The following is a 17,918-nucleotide window of genomic DNA, read 5'->3' as shown; positions in this document are numbered from 1 at the left end:
TGGAGAATGTTCCATGAGCACTAGAGAAGAATGTATAACCTTGTGCTTTGGGCTGCAATGACCTATATATGTCTGCTAGGTCTAATTCATTTATCAAGTTATTTAACTTCTTTATTTTCTTGTTGATGTTCTGTCTGGTTGGTCTATCTATAGAGGAGAGTGGTGTATTGAAATCTCCTACTATTATTGTTGGAATATCTATTGCTCCCTTCAGTTTTGCCAATGTCTGTCTCATGTACTTTGGAGCTCCTTCATTGAGATCATAAACATTTATGATTGTTATATCTTCTTGGTGAACTGACCCTTTAGTTAATATATAGTGTCCTTGTCTCTCTTGATGTCTTTACATTTAAATATTTTGTCTTATATTAGTATAGCTATTCCTGCTTTCTTTTGGTTACAACTTGCATGGAAAATCTTTTTCCATCCTTTCACTTTTAATCTATTTGTATCCTTGTGTCTAAGATGAGTCTTTTGTAAGCAGCATATAGCTGGATTATGCTTCTTAATCCATTCTGCCTGTCTGTATCTTTTAATTGGCAAGTTTAGTCCATTAACATTCAAAGTTATTACTGAAAAGTTACATCTTGATTCCACCATCTTATCATTTTTATTTTATTTGTCAGATCTATATATTCTTTTCCCTCTTTCTCTTTGTATTCTTTAAATTACCCTTAGTGGTACTCTTGAATTCTGTGCCTCCTCCAGACACCTTCTCCTGTCTTTTTTTTTCAGCTGGCAGAACTCCCTTTAGTATTTCTTGTAGGGCCTGTCTCTTGTTGACAAATTCTTTCAGGACTTCTTTGTCCATGAAAGTTTTAATCTCTTCCTCAATTTTAAAGAACAGTTCGGCTGGGTACAGAATTCCTGCTGGAAGACTTTCTCTTTCAGGATCTTGAATATATCATACCACTGCCTTCTTGCCTCCAGGGTGCTAATTGAATAGTCTGAACTCAGGCTTATTTGGTTTCCCTTGTATGTAGTAGATTGTTTTTTTCTTGCCGCTTTCAGGATATTTTGCCTCTCTTCAACATTTGACAGACTGATTAGTATGTGCCTTGGGGAAGGCCTATTTTTGGATTTATGCTGTTTGGGTTTCTTTGCCTTGTATATTTATGTCCTTTATGAGGGTTGGGAAGTTTCCCCCCATTATATTCTCCACTACTCTTTCTAGCCTTTTACTCCTCTCTTCTCCTTCAGGGACACCAATGATTCTTTTATTTGTGCACTTTGTTTTGTCTCTCATTTCCCTGAGTTTCCATTCAGTTTTTTCCTTTTTTTTTTTTTTTTGCCATTTGCTGTTTTGAGTCTTCAAAGTCAATTATCCTGTCCCCTATATCATTTATTCTTTCTTCTGTCTCTTCAAACCTGGTGTTGTGTGCCTCTAGTATGTTTTTTATTTGATTAACAGTCTTTAATCTCTGTGATTTCCACTATTTTTCTATTTATTCTTTCAAATTCCTTTTTGTGCTCTGCTACTGTCTTCTTGATCTCCTTTATGTCATTTGCTATCCTGCCTATTTTATTAAGTAGAGTGGTATGAACATCTTTGATTAGTTGTTCCAACATTTGTGTCTCCTCAGGTATTTTAATTTGGTCAGTAGGTAGGGCTATATCTGTCTGCATTGTGATATGGTTAGTGATCTGCTGCTGCCTTCATTGCATGTAGATTTCTTGATTGAATTTCTTTGGGAGTTGATTTCTTTCAGTAGTCTAAGGCCTTGTGTTTGCAGGATGGTGGTACAGCAGGGAGTAGGGCATGGCATGGAACGCTCAGTTCCATCATTTGTTTCAGGGCAGGTATGGGTGCAGGTTGGGGATGTTATGATGGTGATTGTGAACATGGGCGCCCAGTGGCTGGGGAGGATGTAGCTGTGCAGGTGCTGGGGGACATAACCTTGACATGCGCTGGTCTAAGGCACAGGGCTCTTTGTGCACATGCATAGAGATGAGGCAGCAGGTTGGTGTTACACCTTTGTGGATTGGGGGCAGAATGAATCAGCTTTGTAGGTGGGCACTTTCTCAGAGCTGGGAAGTGAGGTTGAGGGCTGTGTGCATGCACAGTTCTAGGACTGCTATAATGTGCAGTTCCCAGAGCTGAATGATGTGACTGGGGGCCTGTGCACATGCGTGGGCCTGGGAGTGCCATAAATGGATGCGCTGAGCTCAGGGAGAGAGGGGTTAGGCTGTGCAACACTATGGGTGGGGGGACAGGGGTAGCCTAGGCATGGAGGTTAGTGCCCGGAACCTTTATGTACTGGTAACAGTGTGCAGGGAACAGGGAGGGGGAAGTAGTGCTTGGTAGGTGTGTTGGAGAGGTGGGCTGGGTTGCACTTGGGGTGGGGGGGGGCAGGTACATGCACTGGGGGTTGGTGGGGTGAAGGTGGCTGGCGCGCAGAGAATGGGAGTGGGTGAGGGGGCTCAGGTGCGTAGGGCATGGGGTGAGTTTCTGGTTTCAGAGGTGCACCGGTGAGGATAGCGCACCCAAGAAACACAGCCTGGCTTACTTCCTAGTCCTTGTACCAGTCTGTGCACTCCCACGGGCTCCGCCACTCCATGCCTCCATGCCAGGCCCCAGCTTTCTGCCTCTCAGCTCCTCGGCCTCTGCAAGCAGGGCTGCCACACATGGTGCAGAAGGCTCTCCTAGGTCAGCTGCACTCCTGAATTGCCGCCTTGGTTACCCTCCTGTCCCTTCTCTAACTTTTCCGTGGAACAGGGCTAATCTCAACTGTTCTAGTCGGCTATCTTCCTGGAAGTCAACCTATTTTGTCCATTTTTAATTGGGTTGCTTTTCTTTTTATTATTGATCTGTACAAGTTCATTACATATTCTGGATATAAAGTTTTTGTCGATGTCCAGTCTCCAAGATGATCCCAATAATTCCTGTCTCTTGGTAGTCACACCCTCATATAGTCCCCTTCCACAATGAATCAGCATTGGTCTATGTGACCAGTAAAATACACCTGAAGAGCTGGCATAAGATTTCTGAGGCTAGGTCATAAAAGGCATTGGAAACCAGCTGCTATTTGAAGAGAACAATCAAGGAGGCCTGTGGAAAGGCATCTAGGAAGAGGATCAAAGTTTCCCATCATCTGCCAGTACTACGTCATCAGTCATTTAAGTACACCATCTTGGAACTGAACCCTTCAGTCTCAGTCAAGCTAGATGACTGAGGTCCCAGCCAACATCTGACTGCAACCTCATGAATGAGGCTAAGTCAGAAGCCATCTGGACAAACCACTCCTGAAATTTCTGATCTACAGAAACCATAAGAGACGACAAATAATTATTGTTGTTTTAAGCCAATAAGCTTTGGATTTGTTAAGCAGCAATACAGAATACAGTAAAATATATGTATTAAAAATATTTTCTGTCAGCCTATGACTTGTCTTTTTTATTTTAACAATCAGAAGTTTTAAATTTTCATAAAGTCAATACTGTCTTTTGCTTTTACAGTTATTCCATCCTTATGTTGTCTAATAAATCTTTGCCTATTTCCAGTTCATGAAGATAATCTTATTTTTTTCTCTAGAAGTATTATAGTTTTAGATTTTACATTTAGGTCCATGATTCATTTTGAGAGAATTCTGTATATAGTTTGAGGTTCATTATATACATATATCCAGTTGCTTCAAAACCATTGTTTGAAAACACTTTCCTTTCCATTGAATTATTTTGGCACCTTTGTTAAAAATCAATTGACCAGGTAAGTGTAGATATAATCCTCCATGGTATTTTCTGCCTTTAACAGCTCATTTTTCTCTCGAGGTCTTTTGATTTCTAGTAAGGTATATGATTTTTTTTTTAAAGTATAAGTAAATAAAGAATTATATAAGTGGTTAAAAGGCAGGTTGTGAGGGTGAACATTTGGGGTCATGATTTAGGCTTAGTTATCACTATCATTAATTATGTCTTCCTTTGTGATGTGCTCTGTGCAGTCAAGCCTTAAGTAGCTTTAGAATTTTTAGTAAAGATCTACAATTTTTCTCCATGCTTCTGGAGTTGGGATTAAGAAGAGGAGAAAAGGAGAGATGTCAATCGTATGTTTTCAGAGGCATCTTATTAAAAGTGGTCTTAAGAACATGATACTTCAGAATGGTTTGGGTACATTTAGAATTATACATCTATTTATAACAGTTTGTGGCTGGGTTTATGAGTATCTAAAACTCACAAAAAGGTTCTTACAAAATTCAAAAATGTATTAAATCACAAAGGCACCAAAGTTTTCATAAAATCATCAAATATAATCTCAAATTATTTAAACTAGAAGCAGAATCAAATAAAAAAGCAAAAATTTTGGAGCAAATGGGAACTTTAGTTACTAGAAATACTCTTTTGTGTTCTATGGAGGCCTCTTAGCTGGCACTTTGTCCTGCAATACTGACATAGTACTTGAGCTTTTTAAAGAAAATACTATAAAAAAAGTCTAAGTACTAATCAAACTTAAATCAAAGTCCTGATATCATATACAATATTCTCAAACCAACTAATGATGGGACACAAGGAAATTTAGTCTGATAATGAATACATTTTAAAAAGCCCTAAAGCATGATAAAAATGGACAATTAGGACTGAAGGAAAGGAAAGTGGGGAGTTTTTTGGTATTTTTTCTCACTCTGAAAGTTTTACTAATGTTTAATTTTGCAAATCAAAAATATGAAATAAAATATTACTTCACTTAATCTTTTGGATAATGTTTAATCTTCAACTAAATTTTAAGTCTTTTTTTTTCCCCTAAGTAAACACCATTTATATACTTCAGGAAAGATCTAGAGGCAAGTTCTAAGGAAAATATAATCTTCCTCATTAGACAGATGATAATATTCATTTTCTCTCACTGTGTCAGAGGTGTTCATTATTTTTTTTAATAATGAACACATATTACTATATAATTTTTACTAGCAAATCTGTCCTAAAAATTTGTATTTAATTCAAGAATTTAATATAATAAACTATAAGAAATAAATTTCTGCATAGACAAGTCATGAAAGAAAATACATTCCAATTCCACTGTAAGGGCAAATAATGTGAGGCTAGGTTAAAAAAAAAAGGCAAGAGCGTCAAAGAAAATTGTTTCATATTAAAGTTTTACTGAGATAAGAAGACTCTAGCAATACTTGTTTCACTGAAAATTAAAGCAGAACTGGGTATTTTAAAAAGAGATCATAACTACAGATACCTTACAGAGCATTATGCTATTTTATGCCGCTTTGAAGTTACATGTCATCAAACTTTATTCCAATCAGTTGAATCTCTGAAGTAAAGGGTGTTAAAACAGAATGCCCATCAAAGATCTAAATAGCATTTCTATTCAACATACTGAAATGTTACCCCACTTAAAGCACGAAACTATGCAAAATATTTCAGAGCAATGTAAACTGACTTAAATGAACAAAATATAATTGTTTTATTACCCACCTACATGATCTAGTCTTAAATATTTATCATTTCAAATTTCAAAACACAGTATAGACTCAGTATATCACTAAGACATTCAAATTACTAACCTCAAGATAAAGGCAAATAAATAAAACGTATATAAGGGTTCTGCTATTTATATCAACTGCACCATATCCTGAATCTTCTTCTTTAGATAAGCAGAAAGACTTAGAAGTAAACCTGTCATAGCAAAACACAAACACGTAATTGCGACACATCACAATGTGTCTAAGAGCTGAATTGTTTCACCAGGATGGCTCTACGTTAAAGCAGCCATACTTGGATTTTTGACCAATTACATAAACTGATAAAACAACCTGCTAATGTTGCAAGTGTCATCAGGAGCCCTGAAAGGAATTTCTAGACATTATTAGAATTCATGAGTACTCACTGTGCTCCAACAGTGAATCCTAACTAGTTATAGCGTGATCAAAATAGGGCCAATATTTTTGTCTTCTGGGACTCAACTGGGATTCAAAGAGAAACAATTCATCTAGGACTGAAATCTCATTATATCTTTGACCCACTTTTCAAGTTGTAAAGTTCTAAATAAAGTTTTTCTATTTAATAGAAGTTTATGGGATATGCCCATAAAATAGATGCTTGCATATCATCTAGACCTCAAAACACCTCTGGGGTATGGAAAATCTGATAAAGAACACAGATTTACTATTTAAATTATGATGTCCTCCTTTATAAGGTTGAAATCATTGGATTAATATTAAAATGTCTCTATATTGCTGAAATAGATTTCAAAGTTAACCTAAATTCCTCAAGTAATATTTGAGACTGTACTTCAAAAACAAATTAATGATAACAAACAATAAGCTTCTTTCAGAAATTGCAATTTTGGCATATCATTTCCAAATAACAATATTTCTACCTAGGGCTGGGTTTTGGCAGAGTGTAGGAGAGTTAGAGAAAATTCAGCAATTTTCCCATGCAATTAATGCTCAATTCATTATGTAGCTGGTGCATAGATAGATACCAAAGCCTTGGAAAGATCAATCTTAAACACTCACACTACTCCCAATCAAACACCAAATGTTGCACAGTTTAAAATGTGTGTTACCCTTCCACTCCTACCCCAATTCTACCCTGAAAGGTAGAATTTGGGGTTATGTCAGATAAAAATTAAACTGAGATATTTTTAACTTAGAGCAGTTCATAATTTCCTCTTCTAAGTTAGATTTTCTTTCAATCTTTTTGAAGGTAAACTACATTTGAGACAAACATAAATTACTGTGAGACAAACTGTGGAAGGTGAATGCTTAAGATACGATACAGTTCACTCTGCTAGAAAGCAATTCTCTTTTCAGTCCCAATTCTTACCACCTTAGGTTCTGAGAACAATTCCAAACACCTAGAAGGCAAATGTTTCCCTATTTCATTAACTAGATGGCTATAGATAAAATGGATACAAATGAAAATGCTTTAAAAAAAAAAAAGGTAATTTTCCTCAGCTGCCGCTAAGGTTCTCACATCATCTGGTGACTAGTCAACACCTCCGGCAGCCACCTGTACAGCACTGGCCCACACCATGGACTCCGCTGTCTCCAAGTTCACCTGCATCTACTTGGTCTTTATCCTCTACCATGATGATGTCACTGTCACGAGGCTAACATCAATGCTGTCATTAAAGCTGTTTAAATGTTGAAATTTCTGGCCTGGCTTGTTTATAAATGTCCTGGCCAAGGTCAACAATGGAAGCCTCATCTGCAAAACAGGGGCGGGTGGACCTGCCCCAGCAGCAGCAAGTGCTACAACAGCAGAAGGCCCTGCCCCCTCCACTGCTGCTGCGCCAGCTGAGGAGAAGAGAGTGGAGCAAAGAAAGAAGAATCCAAGGAGTCTGATGATGACATGGGCTTTGGTCTTTTTGACTAAATCCCTTTTGCAATGTGTTCAATTAAAGCTGAACTCTCAAAATAGAATAGCAGAAGATGTGATTAAAGCTAATAATAAAAATTCAAACGTCTACTTACTGGCATAGCATTAACTTCCAAGGAAATGATAAAACTTTTTAAATGATTTCTTTCAGTCCTCAGTACCTGATGAGGTATTACCAAAATCCTAGGAGGGGGAAATCTTCAACTCTATTATTTTCTACCAAATTACGCCTCCATACTTGCTTCAAAGCAGCTCTGGACTATGGCAGAGTCTCTATATTAATGTTATTATCTGTTACCTAAATCGAAGAATTTAAATTTGAGCTTTGGCCACCCAAACAGATCAGTGCTGAAAAGACTGTCCCTAAGTTTAGCAACAACGGTCTTTGTTTTAGTCACAGGGCTTATAAAAACAGACTTCCCTATAGTTTAACGTAAAAACAGCCTCAGGAATAAATTTTGAGAAATAGCAAAATAGTAATTTACCTTGTTTCATTTGGAAAACATTATTATAAGAAAAACTATGCATCATAAGACCAAAGATAAAAGCCTCTCCCTAAGAATCTCTGTCCACACTCTTTATTTACAGTTATAGTAAATGTCAACTCCTAGGAAATTCTTTAAAGAATTTTTTACTCAATGAAATCAAACATTTATAGGTATTTCTTGAATGCTAATGACAATTAAAGATATAGCAAAAATTAAAGTTTGCACATTTTATGGCAGGCACTGTTCCTGCTTTACATTTGCATTATCTCTCTTTAATAAGAGTCCTCACTACAACTCCATGAGGTAAGTAATATCTGCAATTGAGACTTGAGAAAACTGAGGTTTAGAGAAGTTAAATAAGTAGCTCAAGATGACAGTGCTAGTAAGCCACAGGCCAGGCCATGAACTCCAGAGCCCATGCTAGTAACCATTATATGCTAAATTATATCAAAGGTAGAAGAATACAATCGGTATCTATATTGTTCACAATTTTCAAAAATGTTAGCAGGGAATTGATATTTTTAAAGGAAAACACAGCGCACCATTTAAAAATATTAACCTTGGGGCTTAGCTTCTATTAGGTAAGTTCATCTGCAGTTGAAGAGGAAGGTCGAAGTCAATAAAAAAATACACCTAATTGTTTTTAATGGCTTGACTTGTTCAAATGCACACTTTAAAAATTTTCAAAGGGCATCACTTCAAGAATTTAATGGTTCTTTACAGTCTTCTTAATAAGTGTTAGACTAATCTCTGACAATTACTCAAGTTTAGAATTTAAAAAAATACATCAGGCCAAAGAGATACATGCATAGCAAGAACTGTCCTCATACATTCTCTGCAAGCCAAGGGTATCAGTAGAAATTTAGGCTAAGTTGAGAACCCAATTAACAGAAAAAAAGGAGAAATAAATTATTTTGAGCAGCTTTCATAAAACCTGATTTCTATAACCTTAAAGCATGCCAGAGTGTTTTTGCTAGAATAATAAGGAAATTAGCCTGAAGCCAAGTCCTCATGTCAAAGTGAATTCTAACTCTTGTTTTATGGTGAAAATGCTAAACATGAAGGTGTTAAAAATGTAATGTTTATGACATTATGATAGACAAAAAATGTTTATGTCTTCAAATCCACAGAGATAAATCAAAATAGTTCAGTTGAACCAAAATTTAAATTCAACAAAATCTAAAATGAAAATGTGTTCAAAGATATCTTAATACAAGTCAGCATGCTTGGGACAACCAAGAAACTATGCCCTCCTTTGGCATGCTTGATTACATTATTATTTCTTTTTTCATACTTGAATAATCAAACTTAAATCAGCAGACATCTAAGTGGTGGAACTCAGGGACTGGAAAGAGGCATTATGGATGCTCCTCACAGCAATATGATAAGTATTTGCCACCATTAAGAAGCTGTATCTGCAGAACAGCACTCTATGCTACCAGTAAAACAAAATGATTCCAGACTTTCCACAGGCAATAGGAACTTGGCATGCAAAGGACAAATAACTATAAGGAAGCAAGCAAGAAAGTCCTCTTCTAGAAAGTATCTATTTACTGACCTCTGGAAGTATGAAGGATTCACACTGGCATCAACAAAACGACTGATATTTATAATATAAAATAAAGATAAACAATTCCTGCACTACCTATTCTAAGGACAAAGTTTATTTCTTTTTAATATAAAAGACATATTCACAAGATATCCTTAAGAATATCAAGTAAAACTTGATGCAGAATCCTTGATCAACAAAGGATACTACCTTCAATAGCGTGTCACCTATATGTTTGATTACTCAATGCTGTACAGCAGATGCCAGAGACTTCTAAACATTTAACAATTTCCACCTGTCTGTAAAGGGGACCCACCTAAGGCCAGTCATTTTAACTCTTTAAGCCTTAAACAATTATCAAAAGAGCAAGAGTTTTCTGTTGCCTCATGCATAGGATTACAATAGAGAACTAGAAGTGGTCCCCCTCAATCACAGATGTTAACATCCCATTTGATTTACTCTCCTTAGCATTCTTTGGTTGTGCCACATTCTAAAATAAAATCTCCAGGATTAGAAACACTGATAATGAATTACCAAGAAATTATTTTGGTATAATTGCTTAAGTATCTGTTGGTTTTGTTTCAGAATGCAATTGAAGGTAAAAGTATTTAGGAAGATAATCTATTGTGATTTTACTCAGCGATATATATGCCATTTCCTTCCTCTCTGTGCAACCTGTTTGGTAAGGGAACTACTAAAAATACATCCCATTAAAAAAAAAAAGGAACAGAAAAAAAAGAATGATAAAAATAAAGAGCACTTTGATCTTCATTAATTAAATTCTTTTAAACCAAAATATGTCTATAATACAGTTTTATATTTGGATTAAAACTGCCAACCATCAGAAATGTAATGTTTTTTAATTAATAAGTTTTAATAATTCATAAACTAAAATTAAAGAGTCCAAGCCTTCGAAGATAACTTAAAAAGTACTTCTTAGGAGTGTCCTTGGAATTCTGCTTTGCCAGTATACAACCTCTATGTTTGTTTTCATGATTTTCTCCATGTGTTTGCTTTTTTCCCCAGTTAAAGTTGTTGATTAGCTCAAAAAAGCAAATTAACAAAATCTTTCTAAATGTCCCATTTGTTTCCCCATAAGCCATATTATTGAGCAAAGTGCAAATAAGCAATTGCTTATCTGTATTGACAGAGTAAGAACTTGCAAAAGGAAAAAACCTATTGATTTTTCAATCGAAGTTACTGTTGTCTCATCATTGCTGTTATAGTTCAACTAGGCATGGCATGCAAGTAAGACTATTTAAACAACCAATTAATGAATATCCTTTATAGAACATAGTGATTAAAATAAAGTTTCTTGACCTTTTGTGTAACTTCTAATGTTTAAAACTTACTTTTAAATTATGCCAGATACTATATTCTCAAGGACTTGTGCAATGTTTGAATTGTCATATTAAAGATGAAGTATGTTAATTTAAAGTGACAGGAACAGAACCATTCTGAAGGGAGCAGGGGAAGAACAAGAACATGCACTGAACTTTTGTCCCTGAAGCATTACTATGGATTTTGGAGCATTAATTAATTTAAAGCACATGCTGCTGAGTCAGTACCTGCCAGAAATCCTGATCAGAAGATGAGAGAAAGGAAAAAAAAATTGACATCGTCTGATTACAAGAACAAAACCCCCCAAATCAAATACACATATCACAAAACATTACAACAAACAAATAAAGGACTAATTAAGACCTGTAATAAAATTGGCAAACACTTGGAAATAGGAAATGAGAATATATAGAAAATTCTGGATTTTATCAACTTGGCACAGTAAAAACAAAAAACGAACTCAATTCCTAACCTCCTCAAAATGAAACATACAGTTATAGAAAAAGTCATATTTCTGTAAAAACAAAACTTGTGTATTAAGAAAAAGGAAACAAGGCATTTCAATTTTTTCATGGGTAGTCAAAGAAGTTCTTTAATGAAGCTTTCCTATAAATAATATCCCTTACTATCATTTCATGACTATAATTTTTTTAACTCCATGGAAAATCAGTTGCTTAACCATCCATATTAACATATCGGCAAACAAACTTGGAATAAGTCAGAAGACTAGTAACTGCTCTAAGGAAGAGTTTAGAATGACTATTTGGAAATAGGCCTCCTCCAAAATTACACTGCACTAAATAAAGTGCTATCCCTATTCGTAAAAAAAGGCCAGCCAGCATGGAGGCCGGTATTTGATGAAGCAGCTAAGGTTAGCTAATTTAGCTAGGTACCACTCCAAAATATCTTCAAATATTAGATGGTTTTACTTTTTTTTTCCAATAAATAAACTTCACTGACTATGACATAAAATCTGCCCTGAAACCATCCTTCTCAAACCAAGTTTAATAATATGGTAAAAGTTCTTGACAAAATATATATATATATGCTATTGGTAATTTACGAGGATTGATGTGACAGATGCCCAAAGGATCTGACAGCACAGGAGTGAATCTCTATGAACACAGGACAGCTCAGATATGAGAAATCAAAGCAGAGATCTCTCGTCAGTTAACTGACTAGCTAATTAATTGCTTATTATAGAGATAGCACAGAAATTTTTATAGCTGACTGAATCTGAAAGGAAACCAGAAAGCAATTAGGCAGAAGTACACTGTTCTGTAGCATTTTATACAAACCAAGAAAGAAAATAATATATATGATAGCAGCTAACTCCTTTCATAAATTGAGTAAAGGGCTAAAATCATACAAAATAGATATAATTTATAGAGCCACATACTTTACCTATTATCTCGATTTGTCTGAGAAGGTAATTGAAACTGAATGGTTATGTAGTCTGGTGCTCAAGAGTACCCATCAAGTATGCAGCACAGTCCATATTTGAACATAGGTTTGACTATATCTGAAGTCCACAGTTTTCATTTTGTTCCATCATACACTAAGAAGTACAGCAATCTACAGGGTTGTGTTTTTCATATGCAATTTGGCATACTTTATAACATCTACCAATTATTCACATCCTGTTAAATATTGAGTGATCAAAATGAAAAGTCTTTGGAAAACATTTCAGGCATTTAAGTCATATTTTCTTAGGGTTATGATATGTAAGAAAGAACTAAAACCACTGATTTGTAAGAAGAGAGAAGGATGAGTAAATGCTGTGGAAGTAATTGAAAGACCTTTGGAATGGAAAGAGGGAAGATGGGGAAATCTGAGACTAAAAATAAAAACAGAAAATTCCAGCAAAGTGTCAAAGGATTTCCTGAAATGTTGAATCAGTAACTGAGTTCACCTTGGTAATTTAATTACATTCTAAACTTTGGCTCACATAAAGAATGACTATAATGAATAGCTCCATTCAAACACTGATACATTTAACATACAAATTAATCAAGTTGAAAAAGTAAATTGTTTAATTTGTAATAGAAAAGACAGTTTTTCTATTACCCTGATTGTACTCAGCAAACATAGAATTTTTCAAGTACATAGGACAGTGATTTAAGAGTGATGCCTTAAAGGGAAAAAAAAGACAGCTCTTTTCAAAATGTCAATTGGTGCTCATGGTACATGAGAAAATAATGGAGAGAATAACAGTGCTGTTGACATTCTAAAATCAGGTATTAAAATGTGTATCCTTCTTATATATGGGGCTTTAGCTATAATTTATTAAAGCAAAAAAAAATCAAGTTCAATAACTCTTACCTAAAAGAAAGTGAAACATCAAGTTTTTGGCTGCATTAGGTAGTAAAATTAAAGTTGTCTGACAAGAGAAATTTCAATTTAGAAATAGATCATATAGGTAAAAATCTTGGGTATATAAAAGGTATCACAGTGGTTAAGAGTGTAGACCCTGGAAGCAAGGAAGCGAATTACCAATTTGGAATCCTGGCTCTACCACTTACTGGCTAATTAACTTTTCTGTACCTTAGTTTATTAATCTATAAAATGCCAATAAAAATAGTAACCTAAGAGAATGGCTGTGTGGATTAAATGAGCTATTATATGTAAGCAGTTAAAAGAGTGCCAGGCACTTAGTAAGCCTCAACTTTTTTTTTTTTTTCATTATTAGTGGTACTAATTCTCTCAGGAGACAAACAGGGAAAGTATTTTTCATTCAGCGATTTCACTTTAAGCATGAAAAATAAACTGACAACAATCAATGAGTGAACATATTAATGGGCCTTTTCAAAAGGACTAAATTGTCATCCCCAAAATAACATAAAACTATGAAATAGTGAGAATTTCTGGCTTCAAGAAATTGAAATACTTTATGCATTCTTTTGGAATTTCTATACTTTTTAAAAAGGAAGAATTTCCTTATTGTAAAAGAAAAAGAACACAGGTCATACACCCTACATTAAAAATGGGACTGAAAGGACAAATGAAAACATGGGTCACAAGCAAAAATAACAAAATTCTATCTATATATTCATATTCATTGACAGAAAAACCTGAATAAATATATTAATTAATCAAGAATTCGGACTTGTCTGGTTTCAAGTCTCTGAAAGTCAAAAGAAAGAGAGATATGTTCCTAATTAACAATGTAGAATTACATATCATAAGGATATCAAATCTTCTATATAAATTTAAGCAGAATTTAAGCAGGTCAAGTAAGGCAGAGATTCATTAACCCCTTCTCCATAAGAATTTCAGTCTCTTCTGTCCTAATTTACAATTCCGTGATCTGCAACACATTTTGCTCCCATAGGGCAGGGACTCCCTCACACAGCTCACTACACAAGTCAATGAGTAATACTATATTTGATCTTATTCCAGTTTCATATCTTATCTGTGATATGAAATAAATAGACACAAGTTGACTAAAGCACTGACATTATTATATCACAGGAAAAATGTTCCCACATTGGGTGGAACAAGCCTTTCCACAAAAGAGAATAGAATTTTAAAATTCATTTATCAATTTTTTTAAGAACTGTTATCTGATAAGCAATTAAAAGCCTTTGGTTATTTATTAAAGCTTTGATTTTGGATTTCATAATTTTCCTCTCTGATCATCTTTTCCATTATAAACACCATAATCAATACTTCCCTTTCTAGGTTTTGACCATACCCTTATCTTTTTCACCTGAATATGAATAATATTTCATTTCCATTTGATATAATATGTTATATGTTTTCCTGTTCCATGTGATAAAATATTGCTGTAAGAATCATAAAGGAGATGGAAAGAAAAATATATGTTAATTCTTTTCTGCAAATTGGAGTGATCATCAAGAGTCTAAGTGGACTGTAATTACAAATAACATAAAAACAGAATCCAAAGCCTCAGAGAGAGATTGGGAGAAAGGGTGATTCAATAGCAGGAAAGTTTAACAAACCCATCCTCTGAAAAAGAAATAAATGGTGGAATGATAATAATGGGCAACTATTTCAATGAGCAATTCATTTTTACTTAAAAATACAGTATGAACTGCAAAGTTTTTAGAAGAGAGATGAGATTATGCTGAAGTTCTACAGGTTGATATTCCTTGCTTAATAAAACATTTTACTTCGACTATGTATTTTATACTGTGGCTTTTAAAGTACACATTTTTGTTTTTAATTTGGAAAAAAATACCTATAACATGCAATAAGAACAGAACACACAAAACAATTTCTATCTTTTGTTTGCTGAGGAAAAGAGAACAGGTAAGAGAAAATGGGATAATCAAGGTGGATACAAACCACCTGAGATAAACCACAATCAATAAAAGACAGCAACTAAATGATTAAATGAAAGAAACATTTGATAACTATGGAGGATAAAGGCTCCACTTAGAATCTATTGCTTTGTTTTATACGACAATTACTAGATGATAAAAAATTAAATCCAGAAAAAATACAGTTTTCATTAAAGAAATAATCCAAAATTCATGAAATGGCTTAACAAGTCATAAGGAGAATACATGTCTCTCCAAAACTCAAAAGCTACTTAATCAAATTCAGTTTCACTGTCAGGTGCAATAGGAGTATTTATTTTACTTCTCAAGGGAATTTTTTTACTCAGCTAAAAGAAACAGGAGAAAAGATAACAGGTATCAAAGCAAAAAATAATTAGCCAATTATCTGTCAATATTAGCTGGGCCATTTTTCCCCCTACATTACAGCTGGAGGTTCTATGAAATTCAAATACAAATGAAAACACACTCCAGGAAAATGTAACACTATGTCTACATTTGTTCTTGCTTTGCATGACAAAAAGGCAAAAGTATAATTCAACTGGAAGGCAATAAGATAAGCTAGTGTTATCTATGAATTTGCTTCTGGTCAAATGGACTTTGTTAAATGATGTGTTAAAAAAATTGAAACATTTGTTTGCTCTTAGTGAGACGCTATAAAAGCTTTTTAACCATCTGTGTAATCTGCCTAGATGACAAAGATTTTATGTCTTATCAGACCAATACATTTATTGACATGTATGTTGACCATCTCCTTCCATATTGTTTTAGACAATGCCCCCTCACTTAAAAAAAACTGTCTTTTTAAAATCATGCTAACTCCTTTATTTAATTTCAAACTTTTATGTCACCTTGATTAAATAAAGAACAACAACAAAAAATTGAAACAATAGGGGCTAAGATGATAGAAGTAAATAATTCTTTCTCTAAGCAGTTCATAACTACTTTATCTTCCAAGTGGGGAAAAACATTTTAAAACAGAAAATTATCTATTTAAAAATCAAAGCAATTACTCCCCTCTCTACATGGGATATCCTGGGGTGAAAGATTCCCTGGCAATGTGGGGATATGACTCCCAGGGATGACCTTGGCGCTGGCACTGTGCAAGTAACAATGCCTTCCTGACCAAAAGGGGAAAAGAATGATAACAAATAAGGTATCAATGACTGAGAGAGTTCAAATAGAACCAAGATAACAAAAAAAATTAAATTTTTTTTAAAAGACCTGAAAAAAAAAAAATAGAGTCAAGAGGCTACTCTGGAAGCTACAGCTAGATATTGCTATTTATCATCATTTGCCAAACCCCAACCAAAACCATTTCTACCAACCCTAAAGAACACCTACGGTATTATCTAAGATTCTAAGAAGTTTCCTATTTCATAAAATTTATAAAGACATAAACCAGAAGTGAACTCAGTTTAAAACTTCTCTTTAAGAAGCCTAACCTTAGCTCCAAAACAAGACCTCTAGAATGAATTTCATAGGAATTATATAGAATTTAGATGAAGAACCTACTTAAGAGATTCAACATGCATATCATAATGTGGATGAAAGGGAGATGTGGACTGTTCACTCCTTGCTAGGGGACAAGCTGGCTCAATGTCAATGGTCCAATTCTATACCTCCTATGTGAGCCCACCCCCATTTCATTTTCTCTCTTTTTAGAACCTATTCTCCTTATCATAAAGTCAACTTTCATATGCCTGACTTCTATATAAGTTATACTTTCAACACTATACATTGATATCCTAAATATTGCCTTTCATACTCCAATTTCAGAATTTTATGCCTCAGAGGGCACAAATAAATATTTATAGCCTCCGCCTTCCAAACACAGAAACACTGCCATTGTTGTCTCCACAAAGTAGTACTCAAATTCTTTAATGTTTTATTGCATTTAACTGCTTCTGTTTCATAAAAAAAAGCAAAAACTTAAAAATACAAATGGCAATAATAATAGGAAAGGTAGCACTCATAAATTTAAGGCAATTGAAGCAAAAATGGAATTCATTGGTCATGCCAAACCTGGGAATTTTTAGCATCAAGTGGATACTTGGCTAAAACAGGAAAAAAATAAAAAGTATGTATGAAAGATGAGTTGCTGTTAGGGAGTTTATATTTGGCAGAGCTCTAGGAATGGAAATTCCCTTTATAGCATGTAAATCTGCTGTTCAGTTTGCACATATTCAGCTTCTTTAATGTATTTTCGGGTTATCTACATACAGCAGAGGACTTAATTCTAGTGCTAACTATGGATCCTTCTCCAAACAATAATTTTTAAACTGATTTCGCTGTAAGATATTATTGACTGAATGAGTCATATTTCCAAGGAATATGTGATTGACTAGTTGACTGATTCCTTGCATGTCACCAAATATTTATTGGTTACTCCTGTGTGCCAGGCCTATGCTATTCTCTGAGTGACACAAAGATAAAATAGGGGCCTGACTTGCTAAAAAGTCTGAAATCAGACCCTGACATTAGTGTCTGAGTAAACCTCTCAAGTGGATATAGTATTTTGAAAGTATATAAAGCAGAAACACCAAAGATCAGAGAGAAGAGGCGGCTGACCCAAAGCAAAGTCTGGACTGTGAACCTAACATCTAGGCTAATGCCCTTTCTTTTTCAAAATTATTTTAGAATATGTGACTTTAAAAAGAGGATACTCACAAATGGAGGCATTTTAGTCACTGCTCCAAATGAATGGGAAAGGTAACATTTAAGCAGGTAACCTTGACTGTGACCTCTCAAATCTTATTCATGCTTCCACTTGTGTAAAAGATCTTAGCATACATCTGTTCACTTTACCCGTATATGTAGTTTTAGGAAATGATGCAGGCAATGACACATTCCTGCAAAATCAGTGACCACTAACCCTGACCTTTACCCAAACAGACCCTCTTTTTGTGATCC

General features: G+C 34.6%; 1 protein-coding gene and 1 pseudogene across 5 annotated transcripts in view; one reads left to right on the top strand and one right to left on the bottom strand.

The window, feature by feature from the left end:
* Window positions 1-17,918, bottom strand: part of MICU1 (mitochondrial calcium uptake 1) — a 284,544-nt gene that overhangs the window by 165,389 nt on the left and 101,237 nt on the right. Inside the window, exon 1 of one of the 5 annotated variants that reach the window (XM_077124980.1) lies at window positions 6,922-17,915. The exons of the other annotated variants lie outside the window; for them this stretch is intronic. The gene's annotated coding sequence lies outside the window, so the exon portion shown is untranslated. Of the gene's footprint in view, window positions 1-6,921; window positions 17,916-17,918 lie in introns of those variants that run through there. 5 annotated transcript variants of the gene reach the window in all.
* LOC143653746 (large ribosomal subunit protein P1 pseudogene) lies at window positions 6,964-7,323 on the top strand (annotated as a pseudogene).

Source organism: Tamandua tetradactyla, chromosome 13, assembly GCF_023851605.1.
Source record: "Tamandua tetradactyla isolate mTamTet1 chromosome 13, mTamTet1.pri, whole genome shotgun sequence".
In the NCBI taxonomy this organism is placed as follows: domain Eukaryota; kingdom Metazoa; phylum Chordata; class Mammalia; order Pilosa; family Myrmecophagidae; genus Tamandua; species Tamandua tetradactyla.
The sequence above is the reverse complement of the archived record's forward strand: the minus strand, read 5'-3'. Positions and strand labels throughout refer to the sequence as shown.